This window comes from Salvelinus alpinus, chromosome 4, assembly GCF_045679555.1.
Source record: "Salvelinus alpinus chromosome 4, SLU_Salpinus.1, whole genome shotgun sequence".
In the NCBI taxonomy this organism is placed as follows: domain Eukaryota; kingdom Metazoa; phylum Chordata; class Actinopteri; order Salmoniformes; family Salmonidae; genus Salvelinus; species Salvelinus alpinus.
The window spans coordinates 64,446,148-64,468,345 of NC_092089.1; the positions used below are offsets into that span (position 1 = coordinate 64,446,148).

Consider the following 22,198-nt stretch of genomic DNA (forward strand, 5'->3'; position numbering starts at 1 on the left):
CATCAAGGAAAATGCTATGTCAGGCGCAAACCCAACACCTCTCATCACCCCGAGAACACCATCCCAGCATTATGCTGTGGGGATGTTTTTCATTGGCAGGGCCTGGGAAACTGGTCAGAATTGAAGGAATGATGTGATGGTGCTAAATACAGGGACATTTTTGAGGGAAACCAGTTTGTCTTCCAGAGATTTGAGACTGGGACAGAGGTTCACCTTCCAGCAGGACAATGGCCCTAAGCATACTGCTAAAGCAACACTCGAGTGGTTTAAGGGGAAACATTTAAATGAATGGCCTAGTCAAAGCCTAGACCTCAATCCAATTAAGAATCTGTGGTATGACTTAAAGTTTGCTGTACACCAGCGGAACCCATCCAACTTGAATGAGCTGGAGCAGTTTTGCCTTGAAGAATGGGCAAAAATTCCACTGGCTAGATATGCCAAACTTTTATAGAGACATACCCCAAGAGACTTGCACCTTTAATTGCTGCAAAGGTGGCTCTACAATGTATTGACTTTGGGGGGGTGAATAGTTATGCATGCTCAAGTTTTCTGTATTTTGCATCTTCAAAGTGCATGTTTTGTAAATGAAATGATACAAACCCCCAAAAAATCTATTTTAATTCCAGGTTGTAAGGCAAAAAATATAGGAAAAATGCCAAGGGGGTGAATAGTTTCGCACGCCACTGTATACGTTCATGAGTGGCGATGAGGAGAGGTCTGGAGAGTGGACATCAGAGTTGACCCTAAGGATAGGAAAACACTCTCACTGCTCATGCCTATGCGCATTAAAATGCTTCTGGGAAAGGCAAAGTGCATCAGATACTCTGTGGTATTGTAAAGTGAGGCTGTGGGGGGGTGTAAGAAGATACAAATGTGTGTGTACAGAGTAGATCTATGTCCAGGTCAAGACTCTGTGTGAGGAATGGAACTTTTATTAACCGTGAAGAGAGTGAACCATGGGAGGATCTGCCAAGAGGGCCTGGCTGTGCTTCAGTAACCCTGAACGGCCCAGATAATACAAGCTGCTGTTGGTTCCAGTTGATCCCAGAGGAGATGGATAAAAATACATTGACTTAAACCATAGTGACAAGATGCACGTGAAGCAACACTGGGTGCATTTGTAAATACATTTTGGCTATCTACTCTGATTTCAGAGCACTCTCGTCTGAGTGTGCCAGAGCGCAGAATAACTGATGCATTTATGAATATGTATATGACCAGTGTCAGTAAAAGTCAGCAAAAAACGTAATTATATTGTTGTCAGCAGCAGAGTTACAGTCACTAACGCTCTAGATAACATGAAAACAGCCTATCCAGCTCTGCTAGGGTGAGCAAAATGGTCAGAGTGAGGTGTTCTCATTTGTATCTGGAAGTAGCTAGCAAACTAGCCAACTTTAGCCAGTTAGCTCGGGTGCTTGACTGCTGTTGTGAGGCCAGAACGCTCAGATCAACCCTACTCCTCAGCTAGAGGTGTGCGCTCTGAATTTACAAACAGACAATAATCTGAATTTACAAATGCCCAGAGCACACTCGGAGCGCACTCTGGCACTTCAGAGTGAATTTACAAACACACCCACAGTATTATTATTATTTACTTTTGTGTACTTATTTACCCCTTTTTCTCCACGATTTTGGTAGTTAGAGTCTTGTCCCATCACTGCTACTCCTGTACGGACTCGGTCGAGGCGAAGGTCGAGAGCCATGCGTCCTTCGAAACATGGCCCTGCCAAGATGCACTGCTTCTTGACACGCCGCTGACTTAACCCGGAAGCCAGCCGCACCAATGTGTCGGAGGAAACACCGTCCAACTGGCGACCGAAGTTAGCGTGCATGTGCCTCGAGTCACTAGAGAACGATGGGACAAGGACATACCGACTGGCTAAACCCTCCCCTAACCTGGACGATGCTGGGCCAATTGTGTGCTGCCTCATTGGTTACCTAGTCAAGGCCAGCTGCGACACAACCTGGGATCGAACCCAGGTCTATCGTGACCCCTCTAGCACTGTGATACAGTGCCTTAGACTGCTGCACCACTCGGGAGGCCCTTAAACTTTTCATATGTGAGTTCCAAATATCTCTAACGGTCACCCGTTATGCACGTGATGTCAGAATGCAATCTCTGTACCAAAATGTGATTGTTACGCAACAGGACAGTTAACACGTGCTGCCTGTTAATTATCTATAGGCTATGTTTCAACTTGTCATTTTCAAATTATTTTCTAACATGTTGTATTTTCTAACAACAGTTTGAATTGAGGGTTGTTCCACCTCCTCATTAATTCACATAGAAGGCGCCAATTTCAGAGTTACGGACAATTCATGTTTGAGGCTTTTACTGAGCCAGAAAAACTTCCCTCTTTGAGGAGAGCCCTTCCCCATTTCTTCCGCACATCAAGTATGCAAACATTTGCGCAGTCTTGCTCGCATTGCCTCCATTGTTGTTTTCCTTACAAATAATAACGTTGGACATGTGTGCTTTCCTATCAAAGTAACTGCCTTATTTTCTGCATATCATGTTGTCGTTTCTACTGTAGCATGAACCATGTATGTATGTATGGAGCATAATGTATTTACAGTTTTATTCACATGTTTTCAAGTTCTGGTGACAAGTAATGCATTCCGATTATTGCATAGATTGTAATGGACACCTATGATGTGTGTAAAATACTTTTTTGAAAGTTGTACTGATTATAATGAGCTAATGCTAAGCTATTTGCCATCTATGTGTGGCGCCATGTTTGTTGACATTATACAATGGATTAAGGGTGTCACGTAAACGTCTGTCAAACCAAATATGTTATTATGAGGTGAAGAAATGGTTCACTCATCTTTCGGGTAAACTTACGGAAGTGAATGAAGGGAAGTGAATGATCGTAGATTACACCCCCCCCTTCAACATGCATACTGCAAACAGACCAAACTTATCTTGTCTCCTCTTATTATCTTTAGTTGACGCAAAAAAACAAACATGGTGGCGTGCACAAACTACCCATCGTCGGATTCCCTCGATTTCTAGAAAGTGTTTTACTCAATTATTTAGATCAATGTTGAGCTCACCCGTGATGTGATGAATTATAAATAGTAATTGCTATTAGATAATTCATATTGCGATTTCTGTCAGCTGAGACTTATGACCGCTAGTGTTATGACCGCTAGGTTTATGATGTCAATATTGCCTCAGTTAGCTCTAGGACTAATGTAGCTTACATTTTCCGGTTTGGATGATTGTGTATGCTGTTGTTACTTCTGTGAATGTCTGAACATTGCATCCAAAAATAAACTTGTCACATTCAGGACTTAACTTTATAAGGACCGTGTTTGTGCAAAATGTTTCTGTAAAAAAACAGTATGGCTAGCTCAAATGCTGACTGTTGCCTCAATCGAAACTGTATGTTCTAAATAAGCGTTCTAATCAAACTGGTTTGAGCATATACTGCAGGGATCACTGCAGAATGATCACACCCGTTTGTTGGTACGTGTGAAAAGGTTAAACACACCCACATTTGAGTAACCTTTTGGACAATGGTCAAAGTGATGTCACAATCACCACACTAACCACTATTTGTTGCTAGGGGGAGTATGGAGTATGTTTGTGATGTCACAATCATCCTTTGTTGCCATGGTAAGCATTGTTCTGTTCTCCTTTTTGACGCTACAATTGACACAATTGACACTGGTGGTGCCTGTTAGTGTGCTGTCCAGCCATGTTGACAGCCTAGTCTGTGCTGCAATGAATTTGTTCGCGGACAGTCAATGCAGACCCCATGGAATGTGTGTTTGTGACAGACCAACAAAGTTTTGACGCACATATGGATATCAGTGTGCTTGAGACGTTCTTCAGAACCTCAAAGATCAACTGGTGGCAGTAGCCTAGACCAGCTAGACCAGGAGGGCAAATGACAAATGAGTAAGTTGTTTTGCTGTTGGTAGCTAGCTAGCAATATAGCAAAGCTCTCTTTTCACATGAGGCAGTGTTGTTCAGTACAGTATCATTTCCTGGTCGATTTGGCCATAACGGGGCTTGCTACAAGCCAATGCTAGGCAATTTGAGCTAGCTAGCTCTGTTTGCTATACCCAAACTGTACTGTAGCCTAATGCTATAGCTAACTAGCTATCTAGCTGGCTAACGTTGACCTAGCTAGCCTCAGTGCATCTCATTAGGACTAGGAGCAATACTGGAGAAATGTTGGATGAAGTTAGATCAAGTTAGATGGCGCCACATTTCTCCAGCTAAACTGGAGAAATGATTTGATGACGACGAAGAGTATAGGAATGACTTTGGCATCATGACTCATATTACTAGTAGTCTTTGAGTAACTACACCGGTGTTATAGCTAGCTAGCTAACGTGTGTCTGTGAGATGTGTAATATTCTGCATCCTGCTGCTACAGTAGAAATACAGACAGTACACAACAATTGCCCAATTGCCCATGTAATTCTCTTACAGACAATGCTGCTTGGTGGCCTGCAGATTATTTTGGGAGTTTTTTAGAGAAGCTAGGCACAGGACACCGAATCCCCTTGCCTGAGTGTGTTGTTGTGGCCATTCCAGCAATTCAAGAGGAGATGTGAAAGGTCCATAACAACAATCTTCACTTGTATCAAAGTGTCTCCGAATACCACACAGCAACCCCAAACACACCATATGCAAGTATGGTGTATGCAAGACCCTCTGTAGAACTGTAGTATTTATAGGCGTTAGTTGTATATTTTTCTTCTACTGTATATGGGGCGGCAGGTAGCCTAGTAGTTAGAGTGTTTGGCCAGTAACCGAAAGGTTGCTGGATTGAATCCCCGAGCTGACAAGGTAAAAATCTGTTGCTCTGCCCCTGAACAAGGCAGTTTAACCCACTGTTCCCCAGTAGGCCGTCATTGTAACTCCCCTACTTCCGGCGCCGAAAAAGAGATGGCAGCCTCGCTTCGCGTTCCTTGGAAAATATGCAGTATTTTGTTTTTTTATGTGTTATTTCTTACATCGGTACCCCAGGTAATCTTAGGTTTCATTACATACAGTCGGGAGGAACTACTGAATATACGATTAACGTCAACTCATCATCGTTCCTACCAGGAATATGACTTTCCCGAAACGGATCCAGTGTTTTGCCTTCCACCCAATACAATGGATCTGATCCCAGCCGGCGACCCTGTGCGACGCCGTAAAAGGGGCAAACGAGGCGGTCTCCTGGTCAGGCTTCGGAGACGGGCACATCGCGCTCCACTCCCTAGCATACTACTCGCCAATGTCCAGTCTCTTGACAATAAGGTTGATGAAATCCGAGCACGGGTAGCATTCCAGAGAGACATCAGGGATTGCAACGTGCTCTGCTTCACGGAAACATGGCTAACTCAAGAGACGCTAACGGAGTCGGTGCAGCCAGCTGGTTTCTTCATGCATCGCGCCGACAGAAACAAACATCTTTCTGGTAAGAAGAGGGGCGGGGGGGTATGCCTTATGATTAACGAGACGTGGTGTGATCATCATAACAACACACAGGAACTCAAGTCATTCTGTTCACCTGATCTAGAACTCCTCACAATCAAATGTCGACCGCATTATCTACCAAGGGAATTCTCTTCGATCATAATCACAGCCGTATATATTCCCCCCCAAGCAGACACATCGATGGCCCTGAACGAACTTTATCTGACTCTTTGTAAACTGGAAACCACACACCCTGAGGCTGCATTCATCGTAGCTGGGGATTTTAACAAGGCTAATCTAAAAACAAAACTCCCTAAATTCTATCAGCATATCGATTGTGCTACCAGGGCTGGAAAAACCCTAGATCATTGTTATACTAATTTCCGCGACGCATATAAGGCCCTCCCCCGCCCCCCTTTCGGAAAAGCTGACCACGACTCCATTTTGTTGATTCCAGCCTACAAACAGAAACTAAAACAACAAGCTCCCGCGCTCAGGTCTGTTCAACGCTGGTCCGACCAATCTGAATCCACGCTTCAAGACTGCTTCGATCACGCGGATTGGAATATGTTCCGCATTGCGTCCAACAACAATATTGACGAATATGCTGATTCGGTGAGCGAGTTCATTAGGAAGTGCATTGACGATGTCGTACCCACAGCAACGATTAAAACATTCCCAAACCAGAAATCGTGGATTGACGGCAGCATTCGCGTGAAACTGAAAGCGCGAACCACTGCTTTTAACCAGGGCAAGGTGACCGGAAGCATGACCGAATACAAACAGTGTAGCTATTCTCTCCGCAAGGCAATCAAACAGGCTAAGTCCCAGTACAGAGACAAAATCGAGTCGCAATTCAACAGCTCAGACACAAGAGGTATGTGGCAGGGTCTACAGTCAATCACGGATTACAAAAAGAAAACCAGCCCCGTCGCGGACCAGGATGTCTTGCTCCCAGACAGGCTAAACAACTTTTTTGCCCGCTTTGAGGACAATACAGTGCCACTGACACGGCCCCCTACCAAAACCTGCGGGCTCTCCTTCACTGCAGCCGAGGTGAGTAAAACATTTAAACGTGTTAACCCTCGCAAGGCTGCAGGCCCAGACGGCATTCCCAGCCGCGTCCTCAGAGCATGCGCAGACCAGCTGGCTGGTGTGTTTACGGACATATTCAATCAATCCTTATCCCAGTCTGCTGTTCCCACATGCTTCAAGAGGGCCACCATTGTTCCTGTTCCCAAGAAAGCTAAGGTAACTGAGCTAAACGACTACCGCCCCGTAGCACTCACTTCCGTCATCATGAAGTGCTTTGAGAGACTAGTCAAGGACCATATCACCTCCACCCTACCGGACACCCTAGACCCACTCCAATTTGCTTACCGACCCAATATGTCCACAGACGACGCAATCGCAACCACACTGCACACTGCCCTAACCCATCTGGACAAGAGGAATACCCATGTGAGAATGCTGTTCATCGATTACAGCTCAGCATTTAACACCATAGTACCCTCCAAACTCGTCATCAAGCTCGAGACCCTGGGTCTCGACCCCGCCCTGTGCAACTGGGTCCTGGACTTCCTGACGGGCCGCCCCCAGGTGGTGAGGGTAGGTAACAACATCTCCACCCCGCTGATCCTCAACACTGGGGCCCCACAAGGGTGCGTTCTGAGCCCTCTCCTGTACTCCCTGTTCACCCACGACTGCGTGGCCATGCACGCCTCCAACTCAATCATCAAGTTTGCGGATGACACTACAGTGGTAGGCTTGATTACCAACAACGACGAGACGGCCTACAGGGAGGAGGTGAGGGCCCTTGGAGTGTGGTGTCAGGAAAATAACCTCACACTCAACGTCAACAAAACAAAGGAGATGATTGTGGACTTCAGGAAACAGCAGAGGGAGCACCCCCCTATCCACATCGACGGGTCAGTAGTGGAGAAGGTGGAAAGTTTTAAGTTCCTCGGTGTACACATCATGGACAAACTGAATTGGTCCACCCACACAGACAGCGTTGTGAAGAAGGCGCAGCAGCGCCTCTTCAACCTCAGGAGGCTGAAGAAATTCGGCTTGTCACCAAAAGCACTCACAAACTTCTACAGATGCACAATCGAGAGCATCCTGTCGGGCTGTATCACCGCCTGGTACGGCAACTGCTCCGCCCACAACCGTAAGGCTCTCCAGAGGGTAGTGAGGTCTGCAGAACGCATCACCGGGGGCAAACTACCTGCCCTCCAGGACACCTACACCACCCGATGTCACAGGAAGGCCATAAAGATCATCAAGGACAACAACCACCCAAGCCACTGCCTGTTCACCCCGCTATCATCCAGAAGGCGAGGTCAGTACAGGTGCATCAAAGCAGGGACCGAGAGACTGAAAAACAGCTTCTATCTCAAGGCCATCAGACTGTTAAACAGCCACCACTAACATTTAGCGGCCGCTGCCAACATACTGACTCAACTCCAGCCACTTTAAAAATGGGAATTGATGGAAATTATGTAAAAATGTACCACTAGCCACTTTAAACAATGCCACTTAATATAATGTTTACATACCCTACATTACCCATCTCATATGTATATACTGTACTCTATATCATCTACTGCATCTTGCCATCTTTATGTAATACATGTACCACTAGCCACTTTAAACTATGCCACTTTATGTTTACATACCCTACAGTACTCATCTCATATGTATATACCGTACTCTATACCATCTACTGCATCTTGCCTATGCCGTTCTGTACCACCACTCATTCATATATCTTTATGTACATATTCTTTATCCCTTTACACTTGTGTGTGTGTATAAGGTAGTAGTTGTGGAATTGTTAGGTTAGATTACTTGTTGGTTATTACTGCATTGTCGGAACTAGAAGCACAAGCATTTCGCTACACTCGCATTAACATCTGCTAACCATGTGTATGTGACTAATAAAATTTGATTTGATTTGATTTAAATATTTGTTCTTAACTGACTTGCCTGGTTAAGTAAATAAAGGATATATGTCATACATTGCCATAACTGTTCATGCATATTGCTATGTAAACTCTCCTCAGTCTCCAGAGAAAATAAACTTTCTCCTGAATACAAGCCATGTCTACTTATTTGGTACATTGACAGACTAATCTACTGTTTTATTGGAACATGTTTACGTGCCAAGAAATGAAAGTTGAAATGATACACCAACTCCCTACATCATTTGTTTTAGTAGTAAGAATGTAAAAATCCATTATATACATATGTACAAGATCTAGCAATAACTATACCACAATGCAGTTGTGAGCATTCTCGGCCTTCTATATTATAGTACATCATGAGTCTTGCTGAATATGGATGTTGTGTTGGCTGAATGTTCCAGGCAGGGTCCTGAATGTTCTTCAGCTGGTGAGCCTCATCTTGTGTTAGGTAATGGCAGCTGGTCAGGCAGAACATCATAAGCTCTATGACGTTGGACTCAGACTATACACTTTGGCTCTTGCCAGCCTCGTACAGTCTTTACCTCTTCCGTTTTATTTATTTATTTCACCTTTATTTAACCAGGTAGGCAAGTTGAGAACAAGTTCTCATTTACAATTGCGACCTGGCCAAGATAAAGCAAAGCAGTTCGACACATACAACAACACAGAGTTACACATGGAGTAAAACAAACATACAGTCAATAATACAGTAGACAAATAAGTCTATATACAATGTGAGCAAGGGAGGTGAAGGCAAAAAAAAGGCCATGGTGGCGAAGTAAATACAATATAGCAAGTAAAACACTGGAATGGTTGATTTGCAGTGGAAGAATGTGCAAAGTAGAGATAGACATAATGGGGTACAAAGGAGCAAAATAAATAAATAAATACAGTAGTGTCAGATGATGTTGAGCTTGAGCTTGTTCCCAGCTGATAGCTTTCATCCTGTTCATCCTTTCATCAGCTTTCAAACTGTGCAGCCGTATTCATCAACCTGGCCAAGGCTTTCGACTCTGTCAATCACTGTATTCTTATTGGCAGACTCAACAGCCTTGGTTTCTCTAATGACTGCCTCGCCTGCTTCACTAACTACTTCTCAGATAGAGTTCAGTGTGTCAAATCGGAGGGCCTGTTGTCCGGACCTCTGGCAGTCTCTGTGGGGGTACCACAGGGTTCAATTCTCGGGCTGACTCTTTCTCTATATATATCAATGATTTCACTCTTGTTGAGGGTGATTCCCTGATCCACCTCTACGCAGACGACACCATTCTGTATACCTCTGGCCCTTCTTTGGACACTGTGTTAACAAACGTCCAAACGAGCTTCAATGCCATACAACTCTCCTTCCGTGGCCTCCAACTGCTCTTAAATGCAAGTAAAACTAAATGCATGCTCTTCAACCGATCGCTGCCCGCACCTGCCCGCCCGACTAACATCACTACTCTGGACGGTTCTGACTTAGAATATGTAGACAACTACAAATACCTAGGTGTCTGGCTAGACTGTAAACTCTCGGTCCAGACTCATATTAAGCATCTCCAATCCAAAATTAAATCTAGAATCGGCTTCCTATTTCGCAACAAAGCCTCCTTCACTCACGCCGCCAAACATACACCCGTAAAACTGATTATCCTACCGATCCTCGAATTCGGCAAAAATTACAAAATAGCCTCCAACACTCTACTCAGCAAACTGGATGCAGTCTATCACAGTGCCATCTGTTTTGTCACCAAAGCCCCATATACTACCCACCACTGCGACCTGTATGCTCTCATCGGCTGGCCCTCGCTACATATTCATCGCCAGACCCACTGGCTCCAGGTCATCTATAAGTCTTTGTTAGGTAAAGCTCCGCCTTATCTCAGCTCACTGGTCACCATAACAACACCCACCTATTAGCACGTGCTCCAGCAGGTATATCTCACTGGTCATCCCCAAAGCCAACACCCACTTTAGCCACCTATCCTTCCAGTTCTCTGCTGCCAATGACTGGAACGAATTGCAAAAATCGCTGAAGTTGGAGTCTTATATCTCCCTCACTAACTTTAAGCATCAGCTATCTGAGCAGCTTACCGATCGCTGCAGCAGTACATAGCCCATCTGTAAATAGCACACCCAACTACCTACCTCATCCCCATATTGTTTTTATTTCCTTTTTTTGCTCTTTTGTACACCAGTATTTCTACTTGCACATCATCATCTGCACATCTATCACTTCAGTGTTAATTTGCTAAAGTGTAATTACTTTGCTACTATGGCCTATTTATTGCCTTACTTCTGACTCACTGGGAATGTGATGAAAGAAAAAAAGCTGGAATAAATCATTCTCGCCACTATTATTCTAACATTTCACATTCTTAAAATAAAGTGGTGATAATAACTGACCTAAGACAGGGTTAAATGTCAGGAATTGTGAAAAACTGAGTTTAAATATATTTAGCTAAGGTGTATGTAAACTTACGGCTTCAACCGTATATAGATTTTTCTACTGTGTTATTGACTGTACTTTTGTTTATTCTATGTGTAACTCTGTGTTGTTTTTTGTCGCACTGCTTTGCTTTATCTTGGCCAGGTCACAGTTGTAAATGAGAACTTGTTCTCAACTGGCCTACCTGGTTAAATAAAGGTGAAATAAAAATATAAATAAAAATCCAATGGGTCTACAGGATCTGTACTACTAAAGCTGGTGTCAAGGTCGTCATCATCATCAGCAGCAGGATTAGTCAGTAGGACATACACAAGTCAGTGATTAGCCAACATTTTACTACTTTGTCCCCATAAATACACAATTAAACAAGGTACTATATCCACCCATCCCCCTGGTGTCAATAGATCACGCTGACTAACCATCCAACAAAATATTCATCCCCAATAGACACCAGTCAGTCACCCACACCATCCCCTCCTTACTAATAACTTAGCTTTTTTCCAATTTAGAAATTAAGCTTTGCATTAACTATCAACTAAGCCTCCATAATACAGATAACTACAGTAGAAGTTGTACCCTACTTACAAACACAACAACTGTGACAACAAGACACAGACCAAGTTTATGCCTAGCTCCAGTATATTTATTTGATCATCATGGAGTCATGGAAAGATTTAGCAAAGGTGACTTTGCTAAGAATAAGCAAACACTAGTTCCTGGTGCTGAGTTTGATGTTGATGTTGCTGCAGATGTTGATGGGATCAGACTCTGTAAATCGAACATACAGGCCAGTCACGTTAGCCTACGCGGTAGTTAGCTAGCAAACGGTTAGATACGGTCCGGTACGCTGTAGCTAACGTAATCTGACATAGCTAGCTTGCAAAGTTACAAATCACATCACCAGATAGCAGCTGGCTAATTACAATGATTTGCTTTGGAACATCTAGCCAGAATATTATGAAAGCTAGCTAGCTCGACTTTGGTTCAGATAAACAAATGTAGTTTGCTAGCTAGTTAGATACCTGTTGACTCCCATTCTCAAACGGATCCACCTTGACAGGGGCGGCAATTCGTCCTGAAATTGTGAATTCTGTATATTGTGGTTTGCTTACAACCAGTAAATGTAGATGGCCCGTTTTCTACCGGTAAGATGCAGAAATGCTTGCATTTGCATGTAGTGAGGAAATTATTAATTTGACACATATTATATATTAATAATATATTAATGGACATATACAGTTAAGGAGCAGTGGTGAAATGTCCTTTCAAATCACATTAACGGCAGTTAAGGCTGTGGCAAAAACAGAGAGTTTTCTTTTAAAAATTAAAGTGCGTACTTGCTGCTGTAGTTCCTGAAATGAAGGAATATTTTTCTGAAATGATGGAATATTTTTCAAATCCAAAATTATACTTTTGTTACGTTGTTTTCTAGCTCTCAGTCTCATTGACCACCAAATGCTAGCTAGCTAGCCACTTAATATAACGTGTTTTCTCAAAATGTATGTCAGCTAGCTAAGTTAGCAATGGTATGAATACTACTCCAATCTGCCGATTTGAGAGCACTATTTAGCTACAAAAGTGGTTATAACTTTGACTGCATGACAGTGAATTCAGAGCCATTCAGTGGCTAACTACACTACAAACATCATTTGACCAGGTTTTCGTGAAGCAATTGTAATGACAGTCCACCACAAGAGTTTCCCCGATTAGCAAGGGGTAGTATGTGTTTATTTTCATTTTGTTTTAGAAACAGTGAGGGGATTTTGCCAGTGGTTGAATGGGGATTTGGGCTTTCCGGAAAAATGTTGTTGAGGTTGCAACAGTAACCAAGGGGGGTTGGGCTTAGGGAAGGGTCAGTTGAAAGGGCGTTATCATATTTGAGTGGTCCATAGAAAAAGTGGTCTTTCCCCCATTGGCCATGGTCGACGTAAAGATAGGTGTTTACATTAGAGATGTCATGGTAATCACCATGCTGTTAAAAGTGTGTTCTCAGAGCGTGAGTTTTCCCAGGGATAATGGGAATCTCATGTCTGATTGACCCCCCCCCCCCTCACCCCCCTGACGTGCAGGCAGCCCGGCCCACTCACAGGCGCAGGATACAGCTAGTGTGTAAACTGACTTTCCTCAGCAGCCTTCATGCTCAATCTCTGGGTATTATCCATACTGGTCCGTGTTTGAGTTGGACATCTGGCAATGATGTTGCAGTCAGCACATGATGAGGTGGGAACCACTTTCTCAATCACATTTGCAACCAAGCATTTGCCTTACTGAGTGTGTCCCGAGGGGAAGCGGGGAGACAGTGTTTGAAATAATAAAAAAATACATTTAATAACAAAAGACAGACACTTGGTCCAAAAAGCTTATTTGAGCGCAGCTGGAAAGTCTTCACTTCCTGTATGGGGAAACATACGGCCATGTGTGGGTGTGAGGGAGTGATTCAACCGTGATGCTGCAGACCACCAAGACCACTGGCCAGACACATTGTAAAGCACAACACAACGTAACCAGATACAGAGTACAGTGCAACACAACACATCCAGACACGCAACACAATGGCACAAAAAATGGCACTTCACAATCAGAGACAGAAGAGCACAACACAGTGCAACACAGACAAAACACAGGATCAAACAGACAAATGAACATAGACCAGACAACTGTACACAGGAAAAAACACAAGACAAAGCATAAATCATGACAAAATAAGGGACAGAGCAAGATCAAACACACTGTGGAATAGAAGAATGAGAGATACCACAACAACGGATAGAGCACAACCTCAGATGATACAAACAAAATAGAGAAGGGACACGCTGATGGGCAGAACACAGTTTATGACACAACACCACAACAAAGTGAGCAGTACAACAAGGAGATTATGAGAAGAGACACAAAGCTTACTCAACACAGAGGGTATTGCCTATTCTTAATACGTGTGCAGGACATGGTCCTGAACAAAACAAACCTCTCCAACTTTGTGGTCTACTCTTCCATTACGAAACCATTTGCAAATAAAAATACTTCACCATCGCGGAAATGCCAGAAATGTTTTCCCACTACTGAAACTTGTCTGACACTGTGTCACAGTCTCTTCGGAAAATGAACTGGAACTGTGTTTATAGAACCAACCAAGTCTACATCCTTTTCGAACAACACCACGCTACCTTGGCTAATAGATCTTAGCTTTCCTGCAATTAAACTACTGACCCTTCAGTAAGGATCACACAGAGGCCATCCTCCATAGACTAACTTCCTTGTTTGTACAGTAAGTATACTGCAGCTTCCGCCAAGAGGTCTGGACCTTCATGGCACAGGTGGTAACGGGGAAGTGTATGCCAGGGATGCTGATTCACACACCACTCCAGCAGTTCCCACTAAATCGCTATACTATCGTCACAGAACAAGATGTTAATTGAATGAGACAGAGGAAACTACAGTGAAATTGATATAACAGCAAATGTCCATTGCTGTATTTTGTCCGCTTCTTGAAATGCATCGCAGTGGTGTTGGATTATCATGGGTAAACAGTGACTGGTGTCTGAAGGGCCCTACCTCAACAGAGCTGTGTCAGACTTCTTATTTGGGAAGCTGTGGGTTCTGGCTAGCTCCTATTGAAATGAAACTGTGAATGATACTGAGAAGGCTAAGGGGAGGAGCGGAACTGAGGGTCTGGACCTGGTAAAAACCAGTGGTAAAAAGTGTGGTAGTTGTTGGATGTGGCTGACGTTTGATATCAGTTTAATGATCTCGTTTGCAACTCATTTGGAAAACTAAACGAGGGAAAGGGCTTAAAAAGCATTAAAGAGGGGGAAAAACACTTAACAAAGTAGCTTTCAGTCAATGTCTCATTGAGTGTTTGTCACAATAAAAACTATTGTCCTGTAATCAAATGTTTGTCCTTTACTATCAAGGCCCCAAAAAATCTAGACCAGTGTCTATAACGTAGAGTAAAAAGCACATCCAGTATTATAACCAGGCAATGATAATATGTTATAAAAAGACGAAGGGCAGAGTTCCAGTAAAATGACAACTGAAAACGCTTGTTGATCTCTTCCCACTCCTAGGGAAGATACCGGATGTAGAGGGTTAGACACTGACAACTAGCCCCAGTCCCCTACCCTCTCCCCCTACACCCCCCAACCCACTCCACTAAACCCTCCCCATCTGGCAAGTAAAACACCCATGTCCCCCAACCCTCATCCCCACCTCTCAGCTCAAACACTCGAGGGAATAGCAGACCCCCCCGCCCCACCACCACAGACCCTCGCCTTCCCCGTGAGAAATAGAGGACGCCTACACTCCTCGAAAAAAGGAAAAGAAAAAGAAAACAGCTGAATACAATTACAGCTCTGACTGGCTTTAAATCCCTCTCCTTTTCCATGGCGGCTTCCAACAACACGGCCGAGAGGGAGAGAAAAAAGGAAGGAAAAGGAGATTTGAAAAAAGTTTGTAAAGTTTGTTAGTTTGAGCATTAAAGCAACTTTACAGTGGGGTCAGGACTATGGGGGTCAACTGATCCTGCGTTGAGGAATTTCAGTTTATTCTTTTCATGTTTATTGATAAGTGTTTCAATGAGAGATACTTATATAGTGGTGATTTTCTATTTCCATCCCTGAGACTCATGGGTAGTTTCAGTTATGATTTTAAGGAGGGAAAATGTAATTACACATAAGCTAGTCTTGTTCACTGTAGTATCATCAGCTTAGCTTTTATCTTTCAAATTCACACAGTCAGAGTAGCAAGCCAGATAAATTCACTCTAGCCAAGGACTATTTTTTCTCTGTTTTCCTTCGTGTGAAAGGTCTTATCACTTCTGAGAGCTACAGCATGTTTTCCTTTGCCCTCCTGCCCAGTTTGTATCACCAGAACAAATCCCTGACATGTTTTAGTTGGACCGAGGACAGCGCCAGATGAAACAGCATTGTTTTCAATGGACCCACTACAGCCTGAATAGTCAAACTGACTCTATTCACCATTCACTTTCATTGTGATACTGTTATGACGAATTCTCGCTGTCAATACATATGACCTCCTGGGATGTGTTTCACTTTCTTATGAAGCCTTATTACTCTGTTACGAAGCTTTTACGGAACCCTTCTATTTCTATTGTCCTCCAAAGAGAGTGGCTGGCTGAATAGCGGTCACATCCTCTCTCAGATATGATGCAGCTGCTTCTTGTAGTGTTGTTGAGTGGGAGGTAGGAGGGAGAGGAGTGGTGCAGGCCAGACCAGGACAGGATGTATTAGCTCAGCACTCCTCACAACTCAGTAAGTGTTCTATGTTCTAATGACTCTGTCAGTGGAATGGTTTGTACCAAGGTGGAGGAGGAGGGAGAGGTGGAGGAGGATGAGAAAGAGGGAGGCTTTGAGTAGCAGGCTGTTTCAGCCACGACTGGCCTTACTACAGTGGCTATTTCTTGGTCCAGAATTATAAGGATGATACATAATGGATTATTGACCACTGGTAAATTATTCATATAATGTTGTGTTCTGAGAATAGCACGAAGATGTGGCTTTTCAGTGTTGATCTCTATATAGACTAGAGCTGTAGTACAAGTTAGAATAGCAACACTTCAAGAAGGAGAGCTACGTGCCAGCTCTAAACCCTTTATTATTTGTATTTTTTAATTTAAACTTTATTTAACTAGCCAATTCAGTTAAGAACAAATTCTTATTTTACAATGACCGCCTACCCCGGAAAATTCTGTAATCATTGTATGATCTCTAAAGAAGGTATACTAAATGATCTATTCATGAAGGCCACTTAAATACAATTATTTGAGAGAATTCGGATTTATTAGTACCAAATCTAAACAGCATTAGTGCCTGTGCTTGATTCGAAACACTTATGACTTTGGATTGAAGAGATCAATCAAAGGCCTTATTCAATGTGCTGCAAAGCTCGTAGCTTATAAGTTACCACACTGGTACTTCAGACCATATGGGTTAGTGCCTGTGAGCCGCCTGTTTAATCAGATGCACTGCATGTCTTCTGCATGGTCATAATGTGAATCACATTTCTCACTTTGGCTGGCATGCAGGGAGCTCTGAGAGCCAGGACACAGCTGATGACAGCTAAAGGATTAGTTTTACTGCCAGACAGAGAAGACAAGAGGGGAAGGGAGGGGACAGGAGAGGAGAGGAGAGGAGAGGAGAGGAGAGGAGAGGAGAGGAGAGGAGAGGAGAGGAGAGGAGAGGAGAGGAGAGGAGAGGAGAGGAGAGGAGGGGAGAAGAGAAGACTGTAGCACTACAACAGCACAGGGAGAACTCTCTTTCTATCCAACATACCGGCCCCCTGACACACTGTAGGAAAATCCCCACAATGTTCCAAACTTGCCTTAAATCAAACTTCCGAACGTCTTAGAATGTGAGATAGAATGGCAATTATAAAACAATACATAAAACACTCGTTATAAAACAATGGTATGAACATAATTTTTATATACATCCAAACAGCTCGTGACAATATGGTTACACATGATAAAAAACTGCACTTCAGAGGAGAAGAGACAGATATGAGGAGTCAACAGTAAACCACATGTCATGCTAACATCTGTTGTATCAAACAGATCCATCTGCATTACAGTGCTAGAGTATTGTCTGTTTGTGGCTCTACAACCTAAAAAGCCCCATGCCAGAGCATTGGTATACCAAAGGCTTCTAGCATCTGACCATAGTCATAAAACAGCAGTCTCAGGTGCACAACATCTGTTGGATGAAAGATCAACATACCACACATGTCTTTGTTATGAGATTAAATGACTACTATAACCATACGGTATGTAATATGTATGCCAGCTCAATAACTGAAACATCCACAGTGATTAAGTCTGTCTGTGGGGATGTCAGAGAGTAGAGTAAGTTTGTGTAAATGTCTGCCTCTCTCTCTTTTCTGCTCAGCTGACACAGATACAACTCATTGGTTTACAAAAGACACATGCTCACCAATGACAAAGCAACAATTCTATGGGCAAGTTTCCCGGGCACAGATGAAGCCTAGAACTAAGAAGCCTTTTCAATGGAGAATTTCCATTCACATCCTGTTTCAGTCTAGGACTAGGCTTAATCTGAGTTCGGGAAACCGGGCCCAAATGTATTACACTTACAGATGTACAGTAGGATCTTAATTTGATCACTCTTTTGTTCCTGGGAATTTTCCTGCACCACAGGAAATGTAGATGAGCTTTTTGATTTACATACATTCACTGAAAACCCACTCTAACACACGGTTATATTAACAGTATTGCACTTTTCATGTGGCCTACTTTTGGCCAGCTAATAGCCTAACCACCCATCAAGCAACATTATGGATTTAACATTTAAATCCGTTTGCTGCAGGATTATTTTGCTGTGACAATAGTCAAATTAAGATCCTACATCTGTTTGTGTTTATGTATGTGGTTAAAACAAAACACAGAGTTGTATCCTCAACTGAAGACTCCTATGACGTGAATAATGCTATGCTATGATAATGGCTCCATGGCTGTCAGTGGCTCCCCTGTGTAGCTATGCGTAGAAGATTGATTCTGTAAAGGTCATTCACCAGAGCTGCAGGGCATCAATGGTTCACTGGTGAGGACCAGTGGTTCACCAAGGGTGAGTTGAGAAAGCTGTACAAATAGCCCCTTTAGCACCAAAGCACAAAGTGTGTGTGTGTGTGTGTGTGTGTGTGTGTGTGTGTGTGTGTGTGTGTGTGTGTGTGTGTGTGTGTGTGTGTGTGTGTGTGTGTGTGTGTGTGTGTGTGTGTGTGTGTGTGTGTGTGTGTGTGTGTGTAAGAGTTGCACCGCCTCTTTTGCCCTCAGAACATCCCTATCGGTGCATGGACTCTACAAGGTGTCAAAGCGTTCCACAGGAATGGACTCCAATGCTTCCCACAGTTGTGTCAAGTTGGCTGGATGTCCTTTGGGTGGTGGACCATTCTCGATACACACAGAAAATTGTTGAGCATGAAAAATCCAGCAGTGTTGCAGTTCTTGACACAAACCAGTGTGCCTGGCACCTACTAACATACCCAGTTCAAAGGCACTTACATTTTTTGTCTTGCCCATTCACCCTCTGAGTGGCACACATACACAATTCATGTCTCAATCGTCTGAAGGTTTAAAAATCCTTCGTTAACCTATCTCCTCCCCTTCATCCACACTGATTAGTGGATTTAACAAGTGACACCAATGAGGGGTCATAGCTTTCACTTGGATTCACCTGGTCAGTCTATGTCATGGAAAGAGGAGGTGTTCTTAATATTTTCTATAATCAGTGTATTCACTTGTCAACACACATGAAGGTCTACAGTAGCCTCAACAGCACTCTCTGGGGTAGCACCATGGTGTAGCCAGAGGACTGTTATTTTCCGTTCTCCTTTGGGTAAATTGACTTCAATGCTAAATCTAGGAGGCTCATGGTTCTCACCCCCTTCCATAGACTTACACAGTAATATGACAACATCCGGAGAATATCCTACAACCTATCAGAGCTCTTGCAGCATGAACTGACATGTTGTTCACACAATCAAAGAATCAGAGAATTAATCTAGTAATGAAAGCATAAACTACAGCTAGCTAGCACTGCAGTGCCGTGCATAAAATGTGGTGAGTAGTTGACTCAAAGAGAGACAAAGACAATAGTTGAACAGTTTTGAACAAATTCATTTCCTCAAAAATTAAGGAGAAGCAGCCGCGATAGAGAGAAATAGCTATATTTTCATTTGTTTCACTTACTTACCTAACTAATGCAGCTAGCTAATTTAGCTTACCAAACACCCGGCTCAAACAGAGAGGAATGCTATTTATGTTAGCTAGCTGGCTAATGCTATCCAACACTGGAACTCTTCCAAGTCAGAGTAAGCTTTTGGTTTTATTAATTTATTGCCACCTCGTCCCACCTGTGTAACTCCTAAACTGCTTTCTGTATGTACACTGTACTGTGTGATTGTAGTTGGTTTACTAACGCGTTAGTTCTAGAAGCTATGTTGACTATGACGTTAGCTAATATGGTGACAACGATTTATGGTATGAAAGTTTGGGTTGGAATTATTTTTTTTGCCTGGTCAGGCAGCTTTTGTGTTGTATATTGAAGTCCACAAGCAAAGGGAAAAGGTGAGAGGAGGAAAGTGTGTAGATAAAAGAAGGACTTACACAATGAGCAAAGTGATGATGCTTTTTGTATGTGGCTGCTATGAAAGTGAACTGTGTTTGCGGATGATCAGGGGTGTATCTTTTTAGACAGATTCTGTTGAAAAACAAATCTTAAATGGAAGCAAACGAAATGGGGATAAATTTACCTGAATTTGTCTAGAAACTCTTGTTTGCAACTGTTAGGACTAATGATTGCGCCATAGATCAGCTAGATGCAGGCAAGAGTGTGCAAGACGGTATTGAATGTGTCACTTTCTATCACCTTGATTAATCCAATTGGTCTCTCGAACTGTCATCCAATATGAAGTAGTAGAAATAAGGCCATGCTCATCAAATAAAAACATCCTCCCCAATCTTAAACAGCACAAACCACCAACACACACACAAAACACACAATAGTGTAAGTCTGGCAAGCCATTCCATGACATTAAATACACACAAAGTGAACTAAATGAATCAATTCCCAATTAACAGAAAATGTGTTTTAAGAAAATGGCATTATCCAGTTGTGGACAGCTACATGTGATAGACAGCCATGTAATTTAATTATTCGGAGTGGGATTTCAGTCCCAACTAATTGAATTTATACATCCTTCATGTCCAATAGTAAATCATAGGCTCTATTAAAGCTGCCAAAAATGTATTAGTCAGAAAAACTGTAAATGTGAAATAAAACGAAAAAGCCAAGCTGAAACAAAACCCTCTTACCTTCAGTGAACCAGTTCTGGCTGTGTCTTGGCTCCTAAAACATGATCACGTCTCAGTCTCTGTGAGTGTATCTAGTTCTCTATCTCTCGCTCTCTCTCTCTCTCTCTTTCTGTCGAAGAAGTGCTCTATCCAGGGGTTGGTTGCCTTCAGAGTAACAGTCTCTAGTAACAGTCTCCAGCCAATTGTGTTTTTAAGGGTTGGACTAGATCCCTCTGAAGTGCAGGACTGTAGGGTTTAGGGTTAATCTCCAATGTCCTGGGAGTCCGCCGGAGGAGGTACAGCTCTGAGCTTTCTGTTTATGTAGTCAAATCACAGCACAGGGGGTCTCCTTTCTTCTGGCCTGCTCTCCTCTGCTCTCTTCTCACACACACTGATAAAGCCAGCCCACTGCTCTGCCGAATAGCGAACAGAAACAAATACGGTCTCTCTCACCCAGAAGAGACTGCCAGTGCTCCTGATCCACCACTGCTGAGGCTTTGACACATGGAGCGAGGGAGAGAGAGAGAGAGAGAGAGAGAGAGAGAGAGAGAGAGAGAGAGAGAGAGAGAGAGAGAGAGAGAGAGATGCAATTGTTAATTTCACTTTGGTTTATTATTTACTTCACTTTCTTTGGCAATGTTAACATATGTTTCCCATGCCAATTCATCCCTTAAATTGAAAATGAAATTGAATTGAGAGAGAGATCGAGAGCGAGGAGGGGTAGACAGAGGGGGAAGATGGCGAGTCAAACACATGGATCAGGGTGTGTTTGTTGTTCGAAGGCTCACCACCGGTGTGATATGTTTGAGGTGTAACTGAACTGAAGCGGTTCCGACAGTCGCTACTAGCAACAGGACTGGACTGCATCTGCATCTAAGACTCAAAACGAGCACAACAAAGTGAGAGAACGGGACAATTCCAGGAGAAAACATGTTTTGGCAAGCCTGTGCTAGGCTATAGAAAATGAACGAAAAACAAGTCTCTCTTTCACTTAACATAACTCAGCTTCACTTTCAGTATTAATCACCTCATCTACACAAAGTGTGAAAGAGTGAGAGAAAACAGCAGGTTTGTACTGTGCAAAGGAGCTCTGCTTTCAGTTTGAAAGAATATCTCGCTCTCTGTGTTTTCAATGTCTGTGCCCAAGTCTGTTTTCAATCTTGGCCAGATTCCTAATTTCTCCTTTCCCAGGATATGAGTGGATGGCCTGAAAATTCACAATGCCAGCCAGCAGCTGACTCAGGCCTTTCTTTCTATTAGAGAGGGCCTCCTGAGAGGGAACGGGCGGGACAGAGAGTTAGAGATGAGGGGGCAAATTGGACCATACTCTCCTTTAATTGTTTGAGTCAATGTGAAGGCCCAGCAGCAGCAGTTAGAGGGATGTAGAGTGCCCAGTAGTTAGATAGGAGGGCAGTTACAACACAACACATGGAGTTCAGAGGGGAAAACACCATAGTCTTCAGAACAGGAGCTGCCAGTCGGAGCATAGTGTGCCCCACCTCACAGTTTTATACTAATGCAATAGTAATCTACTGTAGTACTTTAGAATATATATTATCATG

The 22,198-nt window shown here is 43.2% G+C and overlaps 1 protein-coding gene across 2 annotated transcripts in view; it reads right to left on the bottom strand.

The window, feature by feature from the left end:
* Positions 1-21,072, bottom strand: part of pdgfrb (platelet-derived growth factor receptor, beta polypeptide) — a 49,875-nt gene extending 28,803 nt beyond the window's left edge. The window contains exon 1 of one of the 2 annotated variants that reach the window (XM_071398326.1): positions 20,658-21,072. The gene's annotated coding sequence lies outside the window, so the exon portion shown is untranslated. The remainder of the gene's footprint in view (positions 1-20,657) is intronic. The other variant, XM_071398325.1, reaches the window with a different exon arrangement.
* Positions 21,073-22,198: the final 1,126 nt, after the last annotated feature.